The sequence below is a fragment of the Rhinopithecus roxellana genome, chromosome 14 (assembly GCF_007565055.1).
Source record: "Rhinopithecus roxellana isolate Shanxi Qingling chromosome 14, ASM756505v1, whole genome shotgun sequence".
In the NCBI taxonomy this organism is placed as follows: Eukaryota; Metazoa; Chordata; class Mammalia; order Primates; family Cercopithecidae; genus Rhinopithecus; species Rhinopithecus roxellana.
This window is the reverse complement of record NC_044562.1, coordinates 59,420,765-59,441,243: the sequence shown is the minus strand read 5'-3', so window position 1 is coordinate 59,441,243 and position 20,479 is coordinate 59,420,765. Positions and strand designations below refer to the sequence as shown.

Below are 20,479 nucleotides of genomic sequence, written 5' to 3'. Positions count from 1 at the left end.
AAGCCCAGCTTCCTACGTGGAAGATGACGAGGCCAGGGCACTGGGGTTGAGACAGAAGCCAGCCTGGGAGCGGCTGGAGCGGCAGTCTCTGCTCCCTGCAGATACACACACCTAAATTCAATGCGGCACTAAGGTTTTAGGTGGACATTCTGGATGTTTTGTTTGTTTTTGTAGAGACAGGATCTTGCTACATTGCCCGGGCTGGGTTGAAGTCTCACCCTCCTAAGGCAGGGGTGGTCGGGGTGGTGCTAAAGATAAGACTGAGCCCAGCTGGCCCACTCTGTAAAGGCAAACAGAAAAGCAAGAAACGTGCAGGTGAGACAGGTACTGCCGAGGCCTAAATGCACTTTAGGAACTAAATCCAGCAGAGTGTACATGAACCCGGGTAACATGCTAGAAACGAGACTAACGAGGGCCTACAGAAGGCGCCAAGTCCAGAACCCTTCCCCAGCAGCTGCCGTGTGCTGAGATGGAGTGTGGCCACAGCCAGCCGGGCTCTGTACAGACGGCAGCAAACCGTGGCAGGCCTGGGCTCTGGGAGGCGGGCAGGCCCAGGGGACCCTGTTAGGTGCGTCCATGGGGCATCCTAGGACATGATGAAACACGTTTCAACTGTTGCCAAGAACAGGCACCTTACTAGCCTGCTAGCCAGCATGTAGACTTCCCACGCTGGGAGACGCAGGGCCACAGAGCAGGAGCCTTCTGGTTCCTCCACAACCCACGGGCTAGACATAGGCTGGGCAAGGGGTCTCCCTGCTGAAGAAAAGCAGAAGTCAGCGTCCTAAGAGGGCCTGGTGAGACGGTGGCCCAGGCCCACAGGGAGGAAGGTGCAGCAGTAGGCTGGTCCACTCTTAGAAGGCAAGGTTTCCAACTGCAACCACACCAGAATCCTCCCTCGCTCCTTAACAGTGGCAGAAGCCCCAGCAGGGACACCCTCCACCCAGCCCGGCCAGCAGGTTCTGCTGCCACTGCCCAGGGTGACTGAGGAGTCTGGAAAAGCCTGTGTCGGAGGGTCCTCGGGTTGCCTGGTGCCATGAAAGCACTGCCTTTGTGAGCCCCTGGCCCCTACCAGTTGGCCTCTTCCCCGGAAGGCCCCAGACACAGAAGCCCTAGCCGGGAGTCGGGGAGTCAGCAGGGTAGCATCTGCCCCTTGTCACTCCAGGGAAAGCCCTGAGGGACCCTCCCACCCACGCCAGCACCGCCTACAGTGACGCCAGGCCGCACTCACCCCAAAGCCCAAGGAGGAGCCATGGTCCACTGAGACCCACGACAGGGTATCCACGTGGCTTTTTAGAAGCTAGTATTTCCTCCTGTGGTGTCTCCTTGGGGGAATCCTAAATTTCTGTGATGTGAGATAAAATTTTAGTGGGATTACAGAAACCCTGGCTTAGTATCAGAGACCACAATAACACACTTTAGAAACAGAGTAGCAATTTGGTTCTCTGCGGAATTGTAAGTGGAAGGGATGTATTTTCCTTGAGATTTTAAAAATAATTAGGAGGAAGAGATAAAAGAGAAGCTTCTGTGAAAGCAGAGATAGAAATTTAATTAGAAACAGACGAGGATCTTCTCAAATCACCCTTGCCTTGTTTGCCCAGGTCTGAGATAAGGTAATGCCATCAGGCAAGATCGATCTCTACTCTGAGGGGGCCAGAGCCTGGCTCTGACACTTTTGGCCAAATGTCCCCATCCTCGGCCTGGCCTCATTTTCTGTGCCTGGCCTCATTTTCTGGGCAAGAGTGTGGCCAGTGAGACCTGGGCCAGCGCAGGGGTGGGCAGGCACCACAAACAGGACACCCCCAAGGGTGCACACGGCTGAAGGTGCCATGGGCAGAGGGCGCTCTGTGGGCCACACTCACAGCCCAAGAACACGGACGAGGAGGCCTGTGCTCAGGCACTAAGGACACGGAGGGACGGTTCTGGAATCCACCCAGCAGTCCTTGGAAAAACTGGTGCCCTAGTGAGCAGGACAGTGTGAAGATCTAAGGAGTGGATCCCTCACTGGAAAGTCAGGGCACCACTGAGACAGCCTGTAAGCTTCTGTGCTTCACGAAAGATCTATGCGTGAAACCAGGGAAGCTGAGCCCCAGGGAGGGCCCACTACGCTGATGAAGACGGGAGAGAATGAAGGATGGGACCCTGCCCCAAACACTCGGGGCCAAGAGAAGATCCCCGCACCTGCTACAGCGGTGACACAGGCACACACCTGCCACTGCAATCACTGCTAGAAGACATGAAAATGCTACCCTCCTTCATGTCTGCTGTGTCGCACCCTAGCCTCTGCCCCAGAGGTCAGACCCAGTCCAAGGGCACGGGCCACTGCAACTGCACATCAGCCGCCCCGAAGCCCGTCCTGAGGACCCCCATCCAGCCCAGCCCCTTTCGGGTCAGCTGCCCCAATGCCCGCCCTGAGGGCCCCCGCCCAGCCCAGCCCCTTGCCGTGTCAGCCGCCCCGAAGCCCGCCCTGAGGACCCCTGCCCAGTTCCCTGCCTGGCGAGCACCTCTTCTCTTCACATCAGGCAGCAGGTGAACAGCTTCCCCCTCGGAGCCGCCCCATGGGCCTCCGTGCACAGGTGTGGAGGCGTCCACCTCTGCACCACCAGGAGCCCCAGCCAGGGCAGCTCTTGACACTGACGCCCGAGGGGTATTGCTAGGCCCACAGAGAGCTGCTGTCAAGGACAGGGGCAAGGGCAGGGAAGTGAGGCTCTACACACGGCAGCATCTTCATGTCTTGCCTGAGAGTATGTACTAGAAGGACGTGGGAGAGGAGAATAAACAGGGTCAGGACAGTCAGGCAAGGCCTCCAAGTTGGAGGTGTTAACCACATCTGAAGGGGTTCCTGAGAGACACAGGGGCACCAGTGGGGGGACAGAGCCCAATGCTGCTGTCCTGGCAGGCAGAGCAAGCCCCCGGCCTGGTCCCAGCTGTCTGACTCAGCTGAGCTTACCTCCTGCTGCTCGATCTAAGCTGGCTGCCCAGTGACACCACTCTGCCCCTTCTCTGCAGAGGGGAAGCTCTGTGAGGGCAGAGCCCCGTCTGGTCACTGCTCCCCTCAGATCTGAAAGGGAGGTTACGTGGGCACCTCCAAGAGCCAGCGGCTTACTCAGGGCACACAGGACCTTCGGGATGGGGGCCGTCCCCGAGCGGGGGCTCAATGACTGAAAACAAAAGGGGAAAGAAGCAGCCCTGGAAAGGAGGGGGCTGACTTCCCCAGACCAGACGGGGAGCTTGCGGGGAGACGGGCTCTGGCCTCAGCCTAAGGTCACACCCCAAAGGCCATCCCAGACACCGGGGTTACTGCTGCTCGGGGACTCCCAGCAGGCACAGGGTTCACCTCTTTCCACTCGGGCCGCCCCAGCCTCCACGGCGGGGGAGCAGATGTGCCTGCCAGGTTCCATTCAGCTTTGGTTTGCAAATGGAAGCACAGGCATTTCCAAATGCAGCTCACATTTGTGAGTGTGGCAAAAGAGCGAGAGAGCGTGGGGCAGGAAACTGGATTTTGTTTGGTTGGTTTTTAAATGTCTGTTAAGAATGTGCTAATGTAAGACTACGCATGAAGGTCGCTGGGCAGATGCAGCGGTTTATCTTAGAAAAAGAAGTGTGGCTGCCCACGGCTCTGACAGGACGGCCAACCACATGCGACCAGAGGGAGATGGCCTGGGTGAGCCGAGGCCCTCCTGATCCTAAGTGGCCAACAGGGCGCTCTGAGTGATGCTCCCTAGGGCTCGTACCCTGAAACCTGCAGAGGGTGAGGAAGCTGATGCAACAGTCAGAGAACAGATCAGCCTTCCTGGGTGGAAGCCAAGGTCTCTGGAAGCCTAGTGTTTCTTGGGGGAGGCTCTCCTGAAAGCCATGCCTTGCGGCAGGTCCCAGGGTGTAAACACTGTGCAGGGACACCCAGCCCCATTGCTGCCCCGTCGGAGGATCCTGCCCTTTCCTTCCTCCTCAGTGTTCCAGGGACCTGAAGGTCCCCATATGCTGCTGGAGGCGTGGCAATGGGCTTTCTTTTTACCACGAGCTGGAAGCTGCCTCTCAGAAATGTCCAGCTCAGAGAACCCCGAAGATGGACTCTTCTGCCCCTCCCCCTGCACAGCAGGGCAGGCCCAATGCGGGCTGAAGCGGGCAGGGCCTGACAGGGGCTGGAGAGCGGCGGATGGGGGGCAAAGAGCCAGGGGCCAGCCCTGGGGCTCTCCCACCTCCCTTGAGCCACTCTGAACCCACCCCAGGGGAGGATTTGCTGCTCCAGGTCACCCTAACCCCCAGGTGACAAGCAGGGCTCCCACATGTGTGCCGACCCCAGGATGGGTCCGGCACACTCAGGAAAAATCACAGCCTCTGACAGTGCTCCAGAGGCATCACAGATGAAGTCATAAAACCCTTCCCTTCAAACGTGTGATTTCTCAGCAAACACCGCCGCAGACTTTCATATCAGGAAGTCAATCTTAGCCCAGCAATGGGTGTGGTTTCAAAACAAATCACTCCTCCAGCGAAGCCAAGGCCTCCCACTCAGAAACAGCACTTCCAAAATCAAAGAAAAACCCCATGCTGGTGGTCTCCCAGTACCACCCCTCGGTGCTTTCTGAACACTGCCTGTGGGGCAGGTGAAGAGCTCTCCCGGCGGGAGGTGAGGTGGGGCGGGGACCCAGGCCCTCCCTTTGCCCAGACTCTCCTGCTCCATAGAGCCTTGGGGCACAAAGGACAGAGCAGGTATGCAAGGTGATGCCAACGCCCACTAGGCCACAGCGCTGGCACCAACACAGGCACCCCACAAAGACACAGTCACCAGGCTGGGCGCAGGCTCAAGGTCAGCCAGCTCTGCAGGATCCCAAACAAGTGTCAGAGACAACGGGCTTCTTGGAACTTCCAAAGACCATTTCAAAGTTATGCATGAGCTCAAGCATTTTGCTAGGTCCTGGGGGTGAACGGGCATGTGGGAACCATGCCATGGGTTGGCTGCCACTGAGTGCACAGTGCCCCGATCAGGCCTGTGTACTGACCTCTTGGGCCTGGTGGGATGAGGTGAGGCCAGAGCGAGCTGCCTGTCCACCCTCATACACCAACCGTATGGCAGGAGTGTGGCCTGCCTTGCCCAGCTCCCCCTCCAAGGACAGCGAGAGGGACACAGGGCCCCTACGCCTGCACAGAGGCTGCTATGGCATCCAGAGGGGCTGCCAGCCAGTAAAGACTGCTGAGACCAGAGGTGAACCATAAGGCCAAGGGGTCAGGCCAGCCGGAGCCCACTACGCTGCCATAGCCCCCCACTGGCATCCCAGCACAGTGCCCAGGGCAGGGAGCCCACACTCCAGGCAGGTCTACCTCCTGTAGCAGAGCCGCTAGGTAGGAAACGTGCCCCTGACTCTCCATAGGCCCGGACCCTAGTCCCAGGAGCCCACACTGAGATTCTGACCGTCCTCACTGCCCCACACTGCAAGCCACTGGTTTGGCCCACCCAGCCCTCCATGACCTCCGCACGGCCATCCTACCTACAGCATAGATTCACAGTGCACCTGCCCAGGGGCACCTGGCCCTGTGCTGGCCATGCTACCCAACCTGTTCCAGAGATGCCGCCAGGGCTGCTGAGGACAGAGGAGGCTAACGATTATAGACCACCTGTCCCGAGGCAAGAGGCCACGATTTCATGACACACAGCTTTGCTCCCTCTGGGAAATTATAAGCCACTGGCCAAGAAATCATCATGGCTTCCACACACCCAAAGGCAAGTGTTGCAGCTCACAGCTCACATCCCACCCTCTTTCCCTCTGTCTTCTCATTCCACATCTGCCCCCTGGGGCCCTCCCAGTGTCACCATTTCCAGGTAGCCCAAAGGGGACTGTGAGCTTGTAAAGTGGAAGAGGCTCTTCCTTCACTTAGCCAGCGCTGACGGTGCCTACAAGGCACCCCCTTGGCCTCTACAGCTCCTGGGACTCCTGCTCCACCCCACACCCAGGTGCTGTGACCTCCCCCAGGGGACACCAGGTCATTAGGTTCGTCTCCCCCAGCCCTAACCATTGGAGGTTCCCTAAGCCACAGGGGACAAGGCAGGGTTACTGGTAATCTTTCAGAACACCACCCTGGGCATCCTGGGCACAGTGGCTGTGCACGGCTGGTGCTCACAGATGTGCAGAGGGAGAGTAAGTGCCCCCATGGTCTCCGTGGCAGCTGTACACTGCATGGGGGGTGCCAATTGACCACACCCACTCCTGTGGCACCGGACACATTACTTGACCTCTGGGGTTGCCATCTATCACCTGGGAGACAGTGGGACCTACCACCGTCCAGGGTCCAGGGCAGTGCCTAGCCCACAGAAAGTTCCCATCCACTGCACCTATAATAATGACACTAATCCGTGACCATGGACAAGCATACCACACCCACCCATATCACACCAGACAGACGGCCTCTGATACAGACCCTCGAGAGGAAGCCGATGGAGTCTGAAGAGCACCAGTGACCAACAGTTCCCAGCAGAGCACCAAGGCCCATGGCACCATTCAGCAGCTGCCCAGGGTCCCCAGACACAACGGTGGACAGAAAGGACTCCCTGAACCCTTGAGGACGTGCTGAAGGCAGTAAAAATCTACAACTGCTCCCGGAAGGGCTCGGCACAGCTATAGAGAGTTGTACACACAAGAAACTAGCCACAAACCGGAAACGTCAAACCACAGCTCCATGACATTTCCTCACGAGGAGGCGGAGCCCTGAGCCAAGGCGGACCTGGAGGGCTCCGCAGAAGAGGCCTGTGCCAGGGGCCCTGCGCCCTTCTACACGGCAAGGGAGACTAAAATCAAGAAGAGCTCTGCCCTGGGGCAGGCCCTCTGCATCCCCTCGCAGGCTTCTCCACCCGCAAGGACAGAGACTGCTCCAGCCAGCTGGTTAGTTTCCACACAGAGCTAGCCGCTTGCCATTGCTCCCAGCTTCTGAGTTCTTACCCAGTAATTCCGCACATTCCAAACACCGTCTTTCAAATACCATCTCGTCTAAGAATGAGTACACTTTCCTAAAAAGACAAATATCAAGCACTTAAAACACACACACCAAGCTACAGGCTATACTTGAATTCCAGGCATAAATCAGAATTTCTCTAACTGTTGTCCAAATTAGGTCAAAGAGTTATCAAAATAATCAGAAAATGTTTTGAGAGGGGTTTAAATTCACTTGGTTGTAATTTATTTGCTCAGTTCATCCCATTCTTGCTGCTGAGCTTTCTCCTTAGGAAGCAGGAATGGGTGCTGGAGGAAGTGAGCTTGGTCCTCAGCACAATGGGAATGCCAACAGCACTGGCCGCTCCCAGCCTCGGGCTGGTGGCCAGGACGGTGGCCCTGGGGGGCCAGGCCCCACTGACAGCCCTAGGCAGGCCCGTCCTGGAAGGAGCAGGGCCAGGGCCCACTCCGCACTGCAAAGAGTGAGCCAAGAGATCAGAGATTAGACTTGCATCTAGATTTTCTCAGGATAAAGTGTGATTTTGAAAAGACACTGAGTAAATAAGCCACATGTCAAGGATAAAGACAGTCATCAGGAAAGTAAACAGATTTCTCCCTGAGTTCTGACGTACCACAAAAAGGAATCAACATACTTCCTCGGTACTGGCTTTTACCAAACTTTCCACAGTACAATCAGTTTGGTGCTCATGACCGCCTGGAGGGACAGGAGAACCTGCCCTGTGACTAGAAGGCCTGCAGGCCAAGGAAGATAGGGTGATCCCAGGTGACCACCCATTTCCGGTCAGGGACACAGCCCCTTGCGAGGGATTGACAGAGAAAATGGAAGAGGACTCCCCAGGAAACTGCAGAGACCCAGGTGTGAGAACTGAACTTCTCTTAGCCTTTTTGTCAGTCGTTAACCAAGAACAGGGTCACACAGGCAAGCTTTTGTGTGGAAGCCTACCAGGAGACCTTAGGGCACCAGGTGGATGGTGCCAGGCTCCCTACCCCCACAAAATGGAAAGAAACAAGGAAACAGCTACATAGAAGAATGGAATTGAGCTGGCTTTTCAAGAAAGGCTCATCGCACTGGCAAGAAATCTCAAGGACCCAGCACTTCCATAGCTTCCAGCGGCTTCATTCTAGGTGATTCTAGGCAGCCACCACTGGAAACGCTCAACTAGATCTAAGCAGCCACCACTGGAAACGCTCAACTAGATCTAGGCAGCCACCACTGGAAACGCTCAACTAGATCTAGGCAGCCACCACTGGAAACGCTCAACTAGATCTAGGCAGCCACCACTGGAAACGCTCAACTAGAAGGTGCTCTTAATGTGCACACTAAGACTTAATTTACCAGCAGATGGAAGCCGCCCAAGCACCCCCATCATTCATACGTACGTACAATCATACCTCTACATCCATGTGATGCACACACGCACCTAGCAAATATTGTACGTTGTCTATGTGCCCAAGGAAGGGTGGGGTCTGACTTCCTGGCACTGGCCAGGTAACTCCTGCAGGCATCACCTCAATACCTTTTAGCTCAGTGCCAAACTCCATTCCAGTTTGCAGGAATTATCTGCAAGATCCATTCTTCAGAACCTCAGTTTTCCCCACTGAATGAGAAGCATGACACCCTGCTGGTCTCCTGGAGGAGGAGGGTCCTTACACTCGCCCCAGTGGGCTGGCCACTGCGAGCCCCTGTGCACTTCCCTAAAAAGACAAATATCAAGCACTGGTCACCCCGTGGCCAGGACTGCCGGCTCACCACGCGTTCAGAGGCTGTTTCTACACAGAAGGCTTCTAAAGGAAGATGACTCAAGTCATTTCAACTTCAAGACACAACAAATCTTCCAAGTTGCTCGAAAGGGGAAAAGTACAAACTGTCCACACACAATAGTGTAATTACAAGGCCAGCGATGATGGGTTTGGTTCTTACGACCCAAGGCTGGCTCGGATCTCATCCCAGCACTTTGTTAATTGCACATTATCATGTGTCAGGGCTTCGTAGACAGGAGCGGTGAGTGGACCTGACTTACCTCCCCCCCTCAAATGATGTCCTTACACAAAACGCAACAGGCAACTCTGGGAGAGAGTCAACTGCACACACGTGGCCCTTGAGGTCTCAGAGCCTACTCTCTGGATGAGCTCAGGATGTCACCAGCCTTTCAGCAGCCTGACTACTCTCAAGGCAGCAGGTGAGGACCCAGAGTCCTGGAGGTTGCCCCATCAGCTCTGTCTCAGGCTGCACTGCAGCAGCTGTGTGGACCCTGCGGCCTGTCCACAACTGTATGTGTAAAAATGAATGGATGATGGAAATAGAGAAGCACTGTTGGTGACACCATGGAGAGGGAAATTCTGAGCAAGCCCAAGGAACCTGCCGTGGCCTCAATGGGACGCTCATTAGCTGTCCCCCAATGTATTCAACTGGAAAGGAGAAAGGGCAGAGCTGGCGACATGCAGAAAAACAGGAAATCTCGCGGTGAGATACAGTGAAGCAGGTGATAGAGAAAAAGAGGCCTTTAAAAATGAGAATCCAGAATAAGCTGAAATAGTCCGGGGGCTAAAAATCCTAGACATTTATAACCTAATCGGGAATATTATAATGCTTTCCAGTCTCCTGGGAACCGGACCACTCTCTTGTTCCAAACAGAGATGTGCTATTTGCATTCAACATTTGTATAATTTCTTACGTGCACTAACGGGCAACTATCTGACATTTCTGAAATCATTAAACCATCTACTTAATGGAAAGGAGTAAGATGACCTATTGACGGATGCAACAGATGTGTTACTGTGAGCAGCACGTGTAGACTTAAGTGGCTCTTAGTTCAAACCAATATATGCACAGACCTCCAAAAAACCCCAAACACAGAGTAAATTATACACTGATAGGCTAGCTTTTGGCAAGGAAAATAGAGTGTCTGTTCCTCATTCAGAAACATGGCAAATATGTGCACTAATATTAAATATATCCTAATTAGTTACAAATCTCCCAAAATACTTACAACTCAAAGGACTGGATTTATCTGATAGACACACAACCTTCACTTTCCTCATTAATTTGGAGCTGAAGGAAATGCAAGATTCAGAATGTAAAACCAGTAAAAAGGTTGGGGCTTAGTGTGTTTTTCGGTGTTTGTTTTGAGATGGGGTCTCACTCCGGTTGCCCAGGCTGGAATGCAGTGGTGCAATAATGGTTCACTGCAGCCTTGACTTCCTGGGCTCAGGTGATCCTCCCATCTCAGAATCCCGAGTAGCTGGCATCACAGGTGCACGCCACCAGGCCCGGCTACTTTGTATACTTTTAGTAGAGAAGGGGTTTCAGAAGGGGTTTTGTCGTGTTGCCCAGACTTGAACTTCTGAGCTCAAGCAATCCGTTCACTGTGGCCTCCCAAAGTGTTGGGATTACAGGTGTGAGCCACCATGCTCGGTCTGCTTAGTGTGTTTTTTGTTTACACATTCTAAGTTTTCAGTGCTGCTGTGTTTGGAATAGCGAGGAATACTCAGTTCACATGAAGTCAACAGTTCCTCCTGGTGATTGTGTTCAGGACTGTGAGAGGCAATTCTGCCGGCATCCTCCCTAGAGCTCTCCATCCCCCAGCGTGGCTCTCCAGATTCTCAGGTAGGCGCTGTCGTCATCCCCATTTTACCGACACAAAGCCTGGGTGGCTGAGGCCGGCACAGCTGCTGAGGGAGAGTTCAGTTCTGGACCCCGAAGACAGGCTGCCCTTCATCCTTCCAAGACGCAGCCTCTCCCCTCAGGGTGTGTGTCCCACATTCAGAGTCCCTGACGGCTCCATGTCCCAGAATTAACCTCTCAATAGGGAAGATGTCCACCTGGAAGTTACACAGAGCCTCGAAATTTCCTGGAACTTGTGTTTAGAGTGGGGGAAAAGCCACTATCATGCTGCCATACTCAACAAGACCAACACAAATCTCAGCGGACATTCACAACCTGGCGCCAGATTCCAACAAACTCTGCACAATAATGACAAAAAAGCACAGTTTCCAAAAAAATCAACAAAGAAACCCAGCTCTCTCTGTGAAACCTTCCATTTACTTGGCCACTTTCCCATGGACATTCAATTAAAAACAACTGTGGGAAAAGCGAATCCAGCCATTAGACGCTGCAGAAGCTGGCTGGGCAATCAAATCTGTCTCTCCGAACAGCCCAGAGAAGCCTTTTAGCATTTACAGCCAATGGAAGCCAAAAGCCAGGAGCCCCAAGAGGGGGCCCACATCACCATGCCAATCCAATCTGAGTTCAATAAATGTCTCTGATAGGTTACCAAAACACAGGCAGCAAAAGGAAAAAACAGCTAAACAGGATACCATCAAAATAAAAATCTTCTGAGCTTCAAAGGACACCATCCAGAAAGGCAACCTACAGAATGGAAAAGAATATTTGCAAACCATATATCTGATCAAGAAGCTGCATCTAGAATATAAAGGGCCTCGACAACTCAACAATAAAAAGGCAACCTAATTTTAAAATGAGCAAAGGATTTGAACAGACACTTCTCCAAAGATGTACAATGGCCCATGAGCATGTGAAAAGATGCTTGCCATCATTAGTTGTTAACCTCAGGAAAATGTAAATCAAAATCACAATGAGATGTCACTTTCTATCCACAAGGATGGCCAGAATCAAAAAGACAACAAGACCACCCTGACCGTCAAACCCAGCACTGGAACCTCTCGCAGCCAGCCATCTGCACTCACCCCCAAGGCACCCCTGCCCTGCTGCTGTGGGCGCCCCAGGTGATGCCCTCTGACCCTGGCAGAGCAGGGCAGGCAGCTGCAGGGGACAAGAGCAGCAGAGGGGCTCACCTCTGTGCCTCCCTAGACCCTTAGATGGGCATCTACCCTGGCCCTCTCATCCCAAGCTGTCCCTGCATTCCTGCAACGGTTTCTTCCCTCCCTAGCGATCTGGCCAGAGAGTTGCCTACCATGAGCGGCAGAGTCAGAGACCAGACCTGCAGGTCTGAGGGTTGAGCACAGGAAAGATAAACGGTACTCCGCACAGGGTCTACATCCTCATTCCCGGAACCTAGAAACACATCACCTCAGATGCTCCAACGGACTTTACGCATGTGTTTAAGGATACTGAGATGAGGGATTATCAGATAAATTCCAGGGACAGGAATTATACAAGGTGACAAGGTGTCTTGTCACAGCAGAGCAAGGAACCAATCAAAGACTGCAAGGGTTATGTCCAAAAGACTCAAGGGCCAACTCCACAGGGCCTTGTGCATCAAGGAGGACAAGGTGAACATCAGTGAGAATAACAACAGCAAAGGCCTAAAAGACATGGAATACACTTAAATCCACGAGCTCACAATTACACACAAAAATAAACAACAAAACTCGCTAGGTACCTTCAGATGATGTAAAGCAACGAGCTCATTCCTCTGAAAGATGGTAAATGAAGAAAGTGTTTCCTCTGTGAGCTGAAGAGCTGATGAGGGCACTTCCTCTCTGCAGAAGTCTTTTACCTGAGTCAAGAATAAGTCTCTCAGATTATCACTCTGCAGCCCCCAGGAAGGAGGGAATGAAGCTAGACCACGACCTTCAGGACCTGCTCATCACCCAGCAGAACGCCTACACTCCCATGCCACAGTCCTGCCGACTAGCCCCAGTCCATCACAGGCTCCAGCAGCGACCACCAGGCCACCAGAAAGAGAGTGGGGAGGAACCTGCTCAACATGCCACATGGACACGGGCAGTGAGAGTTCCGCTGTGGCCACGTAACAGGACAACAAGCCGAGCTCCCCAACAAATTGGAGGGCAAGAGGCAGGGAACAGCTGTGTCCATCACAAGTGACAGTGGCCCATCGGAACCCACGAACCTTACTTAACACTTATTTGAACAACAGCCACATACAAAAAGAAAAGAGAATGAAAACTGGTTGAGACAATGGGGATTTTAAATGACTGATTATCTGATGGTATTCATGTATTAGCGTGTTAAAGCTGTGACAATGTACTACGGTTGCCTGTTCAGAAGACACTTGCATGACAGTAGCTTTGAAACAAAACAGTGGGGCAGGTCTGGCCCTGCTCAGTCATCGCTGAAGGTGGGGGCAGCCGCCTAGTCCGCTCCTTATCGTCTTTGCACTTTCGTAAATGTTGGACACTTTCTGTAATAAAAAATGAAAGATAGCCAGTGAAGGTGCTAGATTTGGACAGGAGTGTCACGCTGTTCTGTTTTGCTGTTTATTATTTGTTGCAAACATAAACCTGGGCTCACACTTATGGCAGGTTACACTCTCCCAGCCCGTTCAGCGAGCAATTTCAGAGCCAGAGGACCCCATGGCCACTAAGTTTCCACGATTCCCTGGATCAGGCACATCTAAACACACTTCTGATCATTACCAGAAGGCAGCACAAACCCCACCTCTGATCATTACCAAAAGGCAGCACAAACCCAGTGCACCCTGGCATCCCCTCCCAGTTTTAAGGGCATATCATGTATGGACCCCACCAAGAGATGGGAATGAGCCAGGGTGCTGCTGGTCTCTAAGGCACAAGCCACAGCCATGACTAACCAGGAAACCAGGACAACAGCTACCATTCAACAGCTAATTCAACAATAAAAGTAACCTTTACAGTAAAAACGAGAACCTAATTTGCTTACCTCGAAAATAACCAAAGCAAAGCAAGCCACTGAAGCAGGGGTCCCCTGGGAGCCCTAGTTTCCCAGCTGGCCCTCCACGGCGAGGCTCTCTCAGCCCAGCACAGTGCAGAGCTGTCACAGTGACTCAACGGGGGGCAAGGCTCATCCCCAAAGCTGTTCCAGAAAAGAAAAAGCTCAGAAGTCCCAGGTGGATGGACCTTCCCTAGGCCTGGCCTGGTGCCCAAGCTCCTCACGGCTGTCCTTCCGAACCTGGGCCACTCCCCTCCTGCTGCCCCTCTTGGTTTGAAGGAGGGGAGGGGCACGGTGACATCCCTTTTTAATTAAGCCTTTCTTACAAGGAATCTTTGCAAGGAGCCCTGTCCTGGAGTGATTTTGTGTGACAGGGAAGAACAGATCAGCGGATGAGCTTCCAACCGTAAACATTCCCAGAGCTGCGAATATGTGCCCCTGGCCACAGGATTACACGTAGGAAGCCAGCACACACCAGGCTATCATTACCATCTCACCCATCTCCCGCGGCTGACGGGGATCGGGGGAAGAAAGGGCGGGGGCCGGCCGGAAGCCCCTCGGGCTGAGGCCACCCCAGGCCCGCAGCCCACACCACCAGGCCGCGCAGGCTGGCCTCCTGAGGCTGTCCCTGGCAAGCCACCCCGCGCTGGAGCCAGGCTGCCGGCAGAGCGCTGCTCACTGCCGCTTTCTTCACATGTGGTTTGATTGACGCAAATCAAGAGGCAAGCAAATGATTCATAACTGTCCAAGCACAGGGCTCACCCAGAAATGGCAGGAGCCCAGACTTGCTGATTCACCAAGAAACAGCCTTGTGTACCGGAGGCGCTGCTGGTCCGGACGCTCCCATGGATGCCCACGGAGCTCCGCGAATGTCATGGTAGTGGCGATGTCATGGCCCAAGGAGCGACAGCAGACCCTAACCCTACCACAGGCAGCAGCACAGGGCTGCCACGAGGGCGACATGCGTGGAAGAACAGCGGCCACTGCCCCTGTCTGCACGGCCTGGGTGTGTGCCAGTGGCATGCCTGCGTTCGGCACTGCCGCCCTGTGACTCCAGCTCCAGCCTCAGATCCAGGCTGGGGGCCTCTGCAGTGCCTGGTCCCACTCCCCGCCCCTCAGGCTGCCAGGCACACCCATGACGCGAGGAGGCAAGATGGAATGCCAGGACCCCTGCCTTCCAGGAGCTCACGGCGGGGGTAAACACCCAGAGGAGCCCCAGACAGCTCCTCACGGTGCCAAGTGCCACCCTGAGGGTATGGTGGCAGGGAAGACGCAGCTTCTCCATCGCCTGCCTCATCTGGGAAAGCTTCCCAGAGGAGGAGAGGCCTTAAAAGGACGGGCGGGAAGGCACCAGGCGGTGGTGGACAGGCTCCGCCCAAGCAGATGGCCGGCATGCTCCGAGCCAGCGCAGGCCGGGGACAGAGGCTGGGACCGCCCTGGGGCCATGCAAAGAACCAGTGTTCCTCCACTGCCAGGGAGGACTGTGCAGGGAGCTGACTCACGGCAGACACCGACCCCAACACCAGCAAGGTCACTCTGGTGGCAACGCAGAGAACCTGCAGATGGCAGACCAGTTAGAGCGGCTGCACCAGCCTCCCAGAGGCAGGGAGAGGCCCCTGAACCACAGAACGGGTGCGGACCCTTGGCAAGTATGCCTTGGAGGTGTCGAGGGGAGAAGGTGTCAAGTCGTGGTCCCGTCAACAGAGAGATCTGTCTAGCCAGCTCAGCAGCCCCTCTGCCTCCAGCTCCATGTGTCTGGACCCTGGGCCGCAGGACAGGGGCAGGAGTGGGACAGGCACCCGGGTTCTGCATGTATGGTCTGTGCTGCCTTCACAGCAGCCCTGATGGACCTCCCAAGTAGGCCAGAGAGTGGTCCACGTGGTCATCAGTGCTGTTCCTGAAATGGCTTCACAAGTCATGGGGACCTAAGTCCCTCCAGCTGCAGCTGAGACACCAGTACGCCCCAGACACCATCTGCTCTCCAGACACAGGCCGCTGCCTGGACACTGCCCGTCCCTCAGACACTGCCCACTGCCTGGATGGACACTGCCTGCTGCCCGGACACTGCTCGCTGCCAGGACACTGCCCGTTGCCCAGATACTGTCCAATTCCTGGACACTGCCCGGTACCTGGACAATGCCCGATGCCTGGACACTGCCCGCTCCTCAGACACTGCCTGCTGCCTGAACACTGCCCGCTGCCTGGACACTGCCCCCTGCCTGGATACTACCCGCTGCCTGGACACTGCCTGCTGCCTGGACACCACTTGCTGCCTGGATGGACATTACTCGCTGCCCGGACACTGCCCACTGCCTGGATACTGCCCGCTGCCTGGATGGACACTGCCCGCTCCTCAGATACTGCCTGCTGCCCAGATAATGCCCACTGCCTGGACACTGCCCACTGCCTGGATACTGTTCACTGCCTAGATGGCCACTCCTCGCTGCCTGGACACTGCACGCTACCCAGATACTGTCCGCTGCCTGGATACTGCCCGCTGCCTGGATACTGCCCGCTGTCTGGATGCTGCCTGGATGGACACTGCTCGCTGCCCAGACACTGCCTACTGCCTGAACACTGCCCACTGCCTGGACACTGCCCACTGCCTGAACACTGCCCGCTGTCTGGACACTGCTGCCTGGACACTGCCCGCTGCCTGGACACTGCCTGCTGTCTGGACACTGCCCGCTGCCTGGACACTGCCTGCTGTCTGGACACTGCCTGCTGCCTGGACACTGCTGCCTGAACACTGCCCGTTACCTGGACACTGCCCACTGCCTGGACACTGATTGTTGCCCAGGCACAGGCCACCCCCTAGACACTGCCCACTGGCTGGACACTGCCTGCTGCCTAAACACTGCCTGCTGCCTGGATGGACACTGACTGCTGCCCAGATACAGGCCACTCCCTGGACACTGCCTACTATCTGGACACTGCCTGCTGCTTGGACACTGCCTGCTCCCTGGACACTGCCCGCTCCCTGGACACTGCTCACTGCCTGGACACCGGCCACTCCACAGACACTGCTCACTCCCCGGACACTGCCACTGCCTGGACACAGGCCACACCCTGGACACTGCCTACTATCTGGACACTGCCTGCTGCTTGGACACTGCCCGCTCCCTGGACACTGCCCGCTCCCTGGACACTGCTCACTGCCTGGACACCGGCCACTCCACAGACACTGCTCACTCCCCGGACACTGCCACTGCCTGGACACAGGCCACTCCCAGACACTGCCCACTGCCCAAAGGCCGGCTGCAGAGACCAGCAGAGCAGCAGAGCCAGGGGAGGCCGGAGGGCAGAGAGAGGCCAGGGGGCCTGACAACACGTTCTAGGGTGAAGCCACCAAGTGATCAGGTCTGTGTACCAGTTCATTCTTTTTGCAACACTGTCACCGTGCCACAAAATTCCCCAACCCTGAGCCCCTAACACACACGCCTCCAGCCCTTGGGGAACACCATTCACGAGTCAGCTGCGGAGCCTCCCCTGCTCTGTGTAGCCCCCTTCCACCGCCGCGCCCTCCCAGGCCTGCATTTGCCCCTGCTGGTGGCGCCTGGGACTCTGCATGGCACTAATATTCTGCAATTCTCTTAACCATTCTTGAAAGCAGGGACTGGGTCGCGCTCACCGTGGTGTACCCAGCACCTGGTATAGTGGGGTCTCAAGCTTAGCAGAAGGATCAGTAAAAGAAGAAAACACGTATTCGGAGGACAACCACGCTTCCAGAGCCGAGTCCAGCGAGCTCAGCTTCTGACGGCCTCCAGAAACAGCAGATTCCCTCTTGTCCCCGGTCTGTCTAGTAAGGCCTTTCCGGAGGCACAGGGGTGAGAGGTAGGGAGAGAAGGAGGAGCACCAAGCTCAGTACTGGAGGGGAAGCTGGAGAAAGGACAGGGAAGCCCAGAAGTACAGACCGACCCAGGTGGACAGGCCCTGGGCCACCACCCTGGGAGGATGGGCTGCCAGCAGGAAGGAATATGTTTATGGTCCCTGCGCCGCTGGTGCGAGTCACGCCGCTGCGGCCCGTCGCTGATCATCACACGTTCTGTACTCCCGAGCGGGGACCTGGGTCTCGGGGCACTTCTGCAAGCTCACCAGCCATGTGCCCACTCGTACTGTATGCACCCCCGGAACCACTGAGGCCAGTTCTAGCTGCCTAACAGGCCAACACAGCCACCCAGCCTGGTGCAGCCACCAGGGCCCTGGCTTGATAATGTCTGCTTTGGAAAGACACTTCCAGAGCTCCCAACAGCACTAAGCAACTCACACAGAAAACACCTGCATTCTACAGCAACTCCATCCGGGCCAGCAGGACCCAGGCCTAAAGCAGTTCCTACTACTCAGGTTCTCAGATCTGCCGGAAACAAACAACTGAGAATACTCTCCGCTCAGCAGGCCCCAGCCACACACCCCAGCCACACACCCCAGCCACACGCCCCAGCCACACACTCTAGCCACACACTCGGCTCTCCGTCTCTGCTAAGCAGGCCCCAGCCACACACTCCAACCACACACCGCAGCCACACACTCCAGCCGCACACTCGGCTCCCCGCTGGTGGATACCACCTGGAGGCCCAGGGAGTCTGAGAAGTGAACAGGTGCTCACCATTGGCTGGAGGGTTGAGTTTTCAAATTACCCCACCACAGACATTAGAGAAAAAAAGAAAGAAAAACAGACTGGCAATAGAGCATCAAGCCGGGGTGGGGGTGACTTCACTCTGAGGACCACTCCAGTGGGAGTCTTCCAAGAAGAGATGCCCGCCAACCAGTATTTTCTACAAGGCCACAGAAAGCATTTGCTCTGGTTTAAAAAAAAAAAAAAAAAAAAAAAAAAAAAAAAAAAAAAAGGACAATTCTAATTTGTAAAGAAAAGGAAAATTTTTAAATATAAAAACATATTTTGGGCCAGGACAGTGGCTCACGCCTATAATCTCAGCATTCTGAGAGGCCGAGGCAGGCAGACTGCTTGAGCCCAAGAGTTCGAGACCAGCTTGGCCAACATGGCAAGACCACCTCCACTAAAAGACAAAAATTAGCTGGGCATGGTGATGAACAACTGTAGTCCCAGCTCCTCAGGAGGCTGCAGCGGAAGGATCGCTTGAGCTCAGGAGACAGAGGCAGCAGTGAGCCGAGATCATGCCACCGCACTCCAGCCTGGGTGACAGAGGGAGACTGTCTCAATAAAAACAAAAAACATGTTTTGTACCACATATCAGTCAAAGTAAGTGGCCGGAGGCTGTGGTTTGCTTTAATTCACCTTCTAAGGCGGCTCTGGACCTTCCCTCAAGAAATGGCTTTCCTGCCCATCAGTGCAGCTCTCTTCCTCTTTAAACACGAGGACCGTTGGGGCCAGGAAGACCACACTCCAGAAGCCGGGCGCAGTGGTGTGGACCTGCAGTCCAGCTACTCAGGAGGACGCCTGGAGCCCAAGAGCTCGAGGCCAGCCTGGGCAATAGCGTCAGACCCCATCTCTTCCAAACAAACAAACAAACAAACAAAAAAGCTATGCTGCCGGGAGGACTGAAAAACCAGAAAGAAACAAAAGTGGAGCTGCTGTGGGGCCACACCCGGCCCCCGGAGGGGAAAGGGGCTGGAGGTAATGGGGCAGCAAGGCCCGCAGGCCAGAGAGCTCCCCTCTTGATTCCAGGGCATCTGCAAACTCAAATTTCATAATAGCTTTTGCTTGCAAAAGCAAAGTCCCTGATTTGCTGTTTCTCCCAGGAGACTCTGGGCTGCTAGAAGGCAAAGCCTGAGGTCTGTGCCTGACCAGGAGATGCTCACGTTTCTAAGCCAAAAACAGTGACTGAATAAATGACTCATTAGAGGGATCCATGAACAAACTGGCACCAAGCACTAAATTCACACTTGATCTGCTCAGCCTTATAAAAAACTCATGAGGTAGTTCTACTACGTCCATCTCACAGATGAGAAAATCAAGGTTGGAAGAAACTAAGTAATGCTCCCAATATCTAGGCAGAAAAGCTGGGGTTCAGACCTGTCTCGCTGCCTCTGAGTCTGTCCTCTCTCCACTGTCCCGGAAGAAAACCTCTCCCTGGAGAGGACGCTGTGGGGGTGGGGAGCAGAAGGGCAGGGGTCGGAGCAGCCCAGGGTGGAGCGAGCTGGGACAGCTCCAGCAGCAGCAGAAGCCGGAAATCTCCCACAGCCCCCACCGTGCCTCCCATAAATGAAGGCCTCCCGAGAGGAGGGGACCCGGGGACGAGAACCAGCCACACCACGCCAGGCCCGCAGGAGGCATGAGATGGAGGCAACTGAGTGAGGAGTGTCCCCTACCCTCACCACAAGGTCTGGGTGGAAATCGCGCCCTCAGGATGAATGGCCGACTCTCGCTGGGCTTCTCCATGCCTTCCCCAGGGCCCTTCCCCAGTGCTGCCAACAAGGCCACAAACCGTGAGCGGCCCGTCTGATGTTTCCCTCTCGGAATTCTAGGATCAGTAACTGGTCCCCAGGAAGTGCGGATCCCACCTCTCGGGAGCATCTCATCCCCTCCACTTCCGCGGAAGAGGACGCCGCCCCCCAACCCCAAAGTGCCTGAGTTTCCTAGCGCCCTGGGACTCCAGGTCATCAGCTAAGAACCTGGCCATGCTGCCAAAATATGCCACTTGAGACACGAGCTGGTTCTTGTGGCATCAACCCTGAAAACATGTTGGTCAAAGAGAAAAAAAAAAAGGCATCTGGAAATTTCTACCTTATATTCTCTTGTTTGTAATGATGCCAGCAACACGAGAGTGGGGGCAAAGCTGAGGTGCGAGCACCTCGTACTCCCGAGAAATTCTGGGAAGCCAGAATGTATGAAACATTCTGAGTCGGCATGACTCAGCCGTGCCCACTGCTCCCTCTGACGGGCCAGCCAGGGGCACAGAAGGCAGGCAGGTGACCCGGGCATTGC

At 55.1% G+C, this 20,479-nt stretch overlaps 1 protein-coding gene across 10 annotated transcripts in view; it reads right to left on the bottom strand.

Moving 5' to 3' along the window:
• HDAC4 (histone deacetylase 4) overlaps positions 1-20,479 on the bottom strand; it is a 355,816-nt gene that overhangs the window by 211,019 nt on the left and 124,318 nt on the right. The window contains exon 1 of one of the 10 annotated variants that reach the window (XM_030916076.1): positions 6,412-6,585. The exons of the other annotated variants lie outside the window; for them this stretch is intronic. The gene's annotated coding sequence lies outside the window, so the exon portion shown is untranslated. Of the gene's footprint in view, positions 1-6,411; positions 6,586-20,479 lie in introns of those variants that run through there. 10 annotated transcript variants of the gene reach the window in all.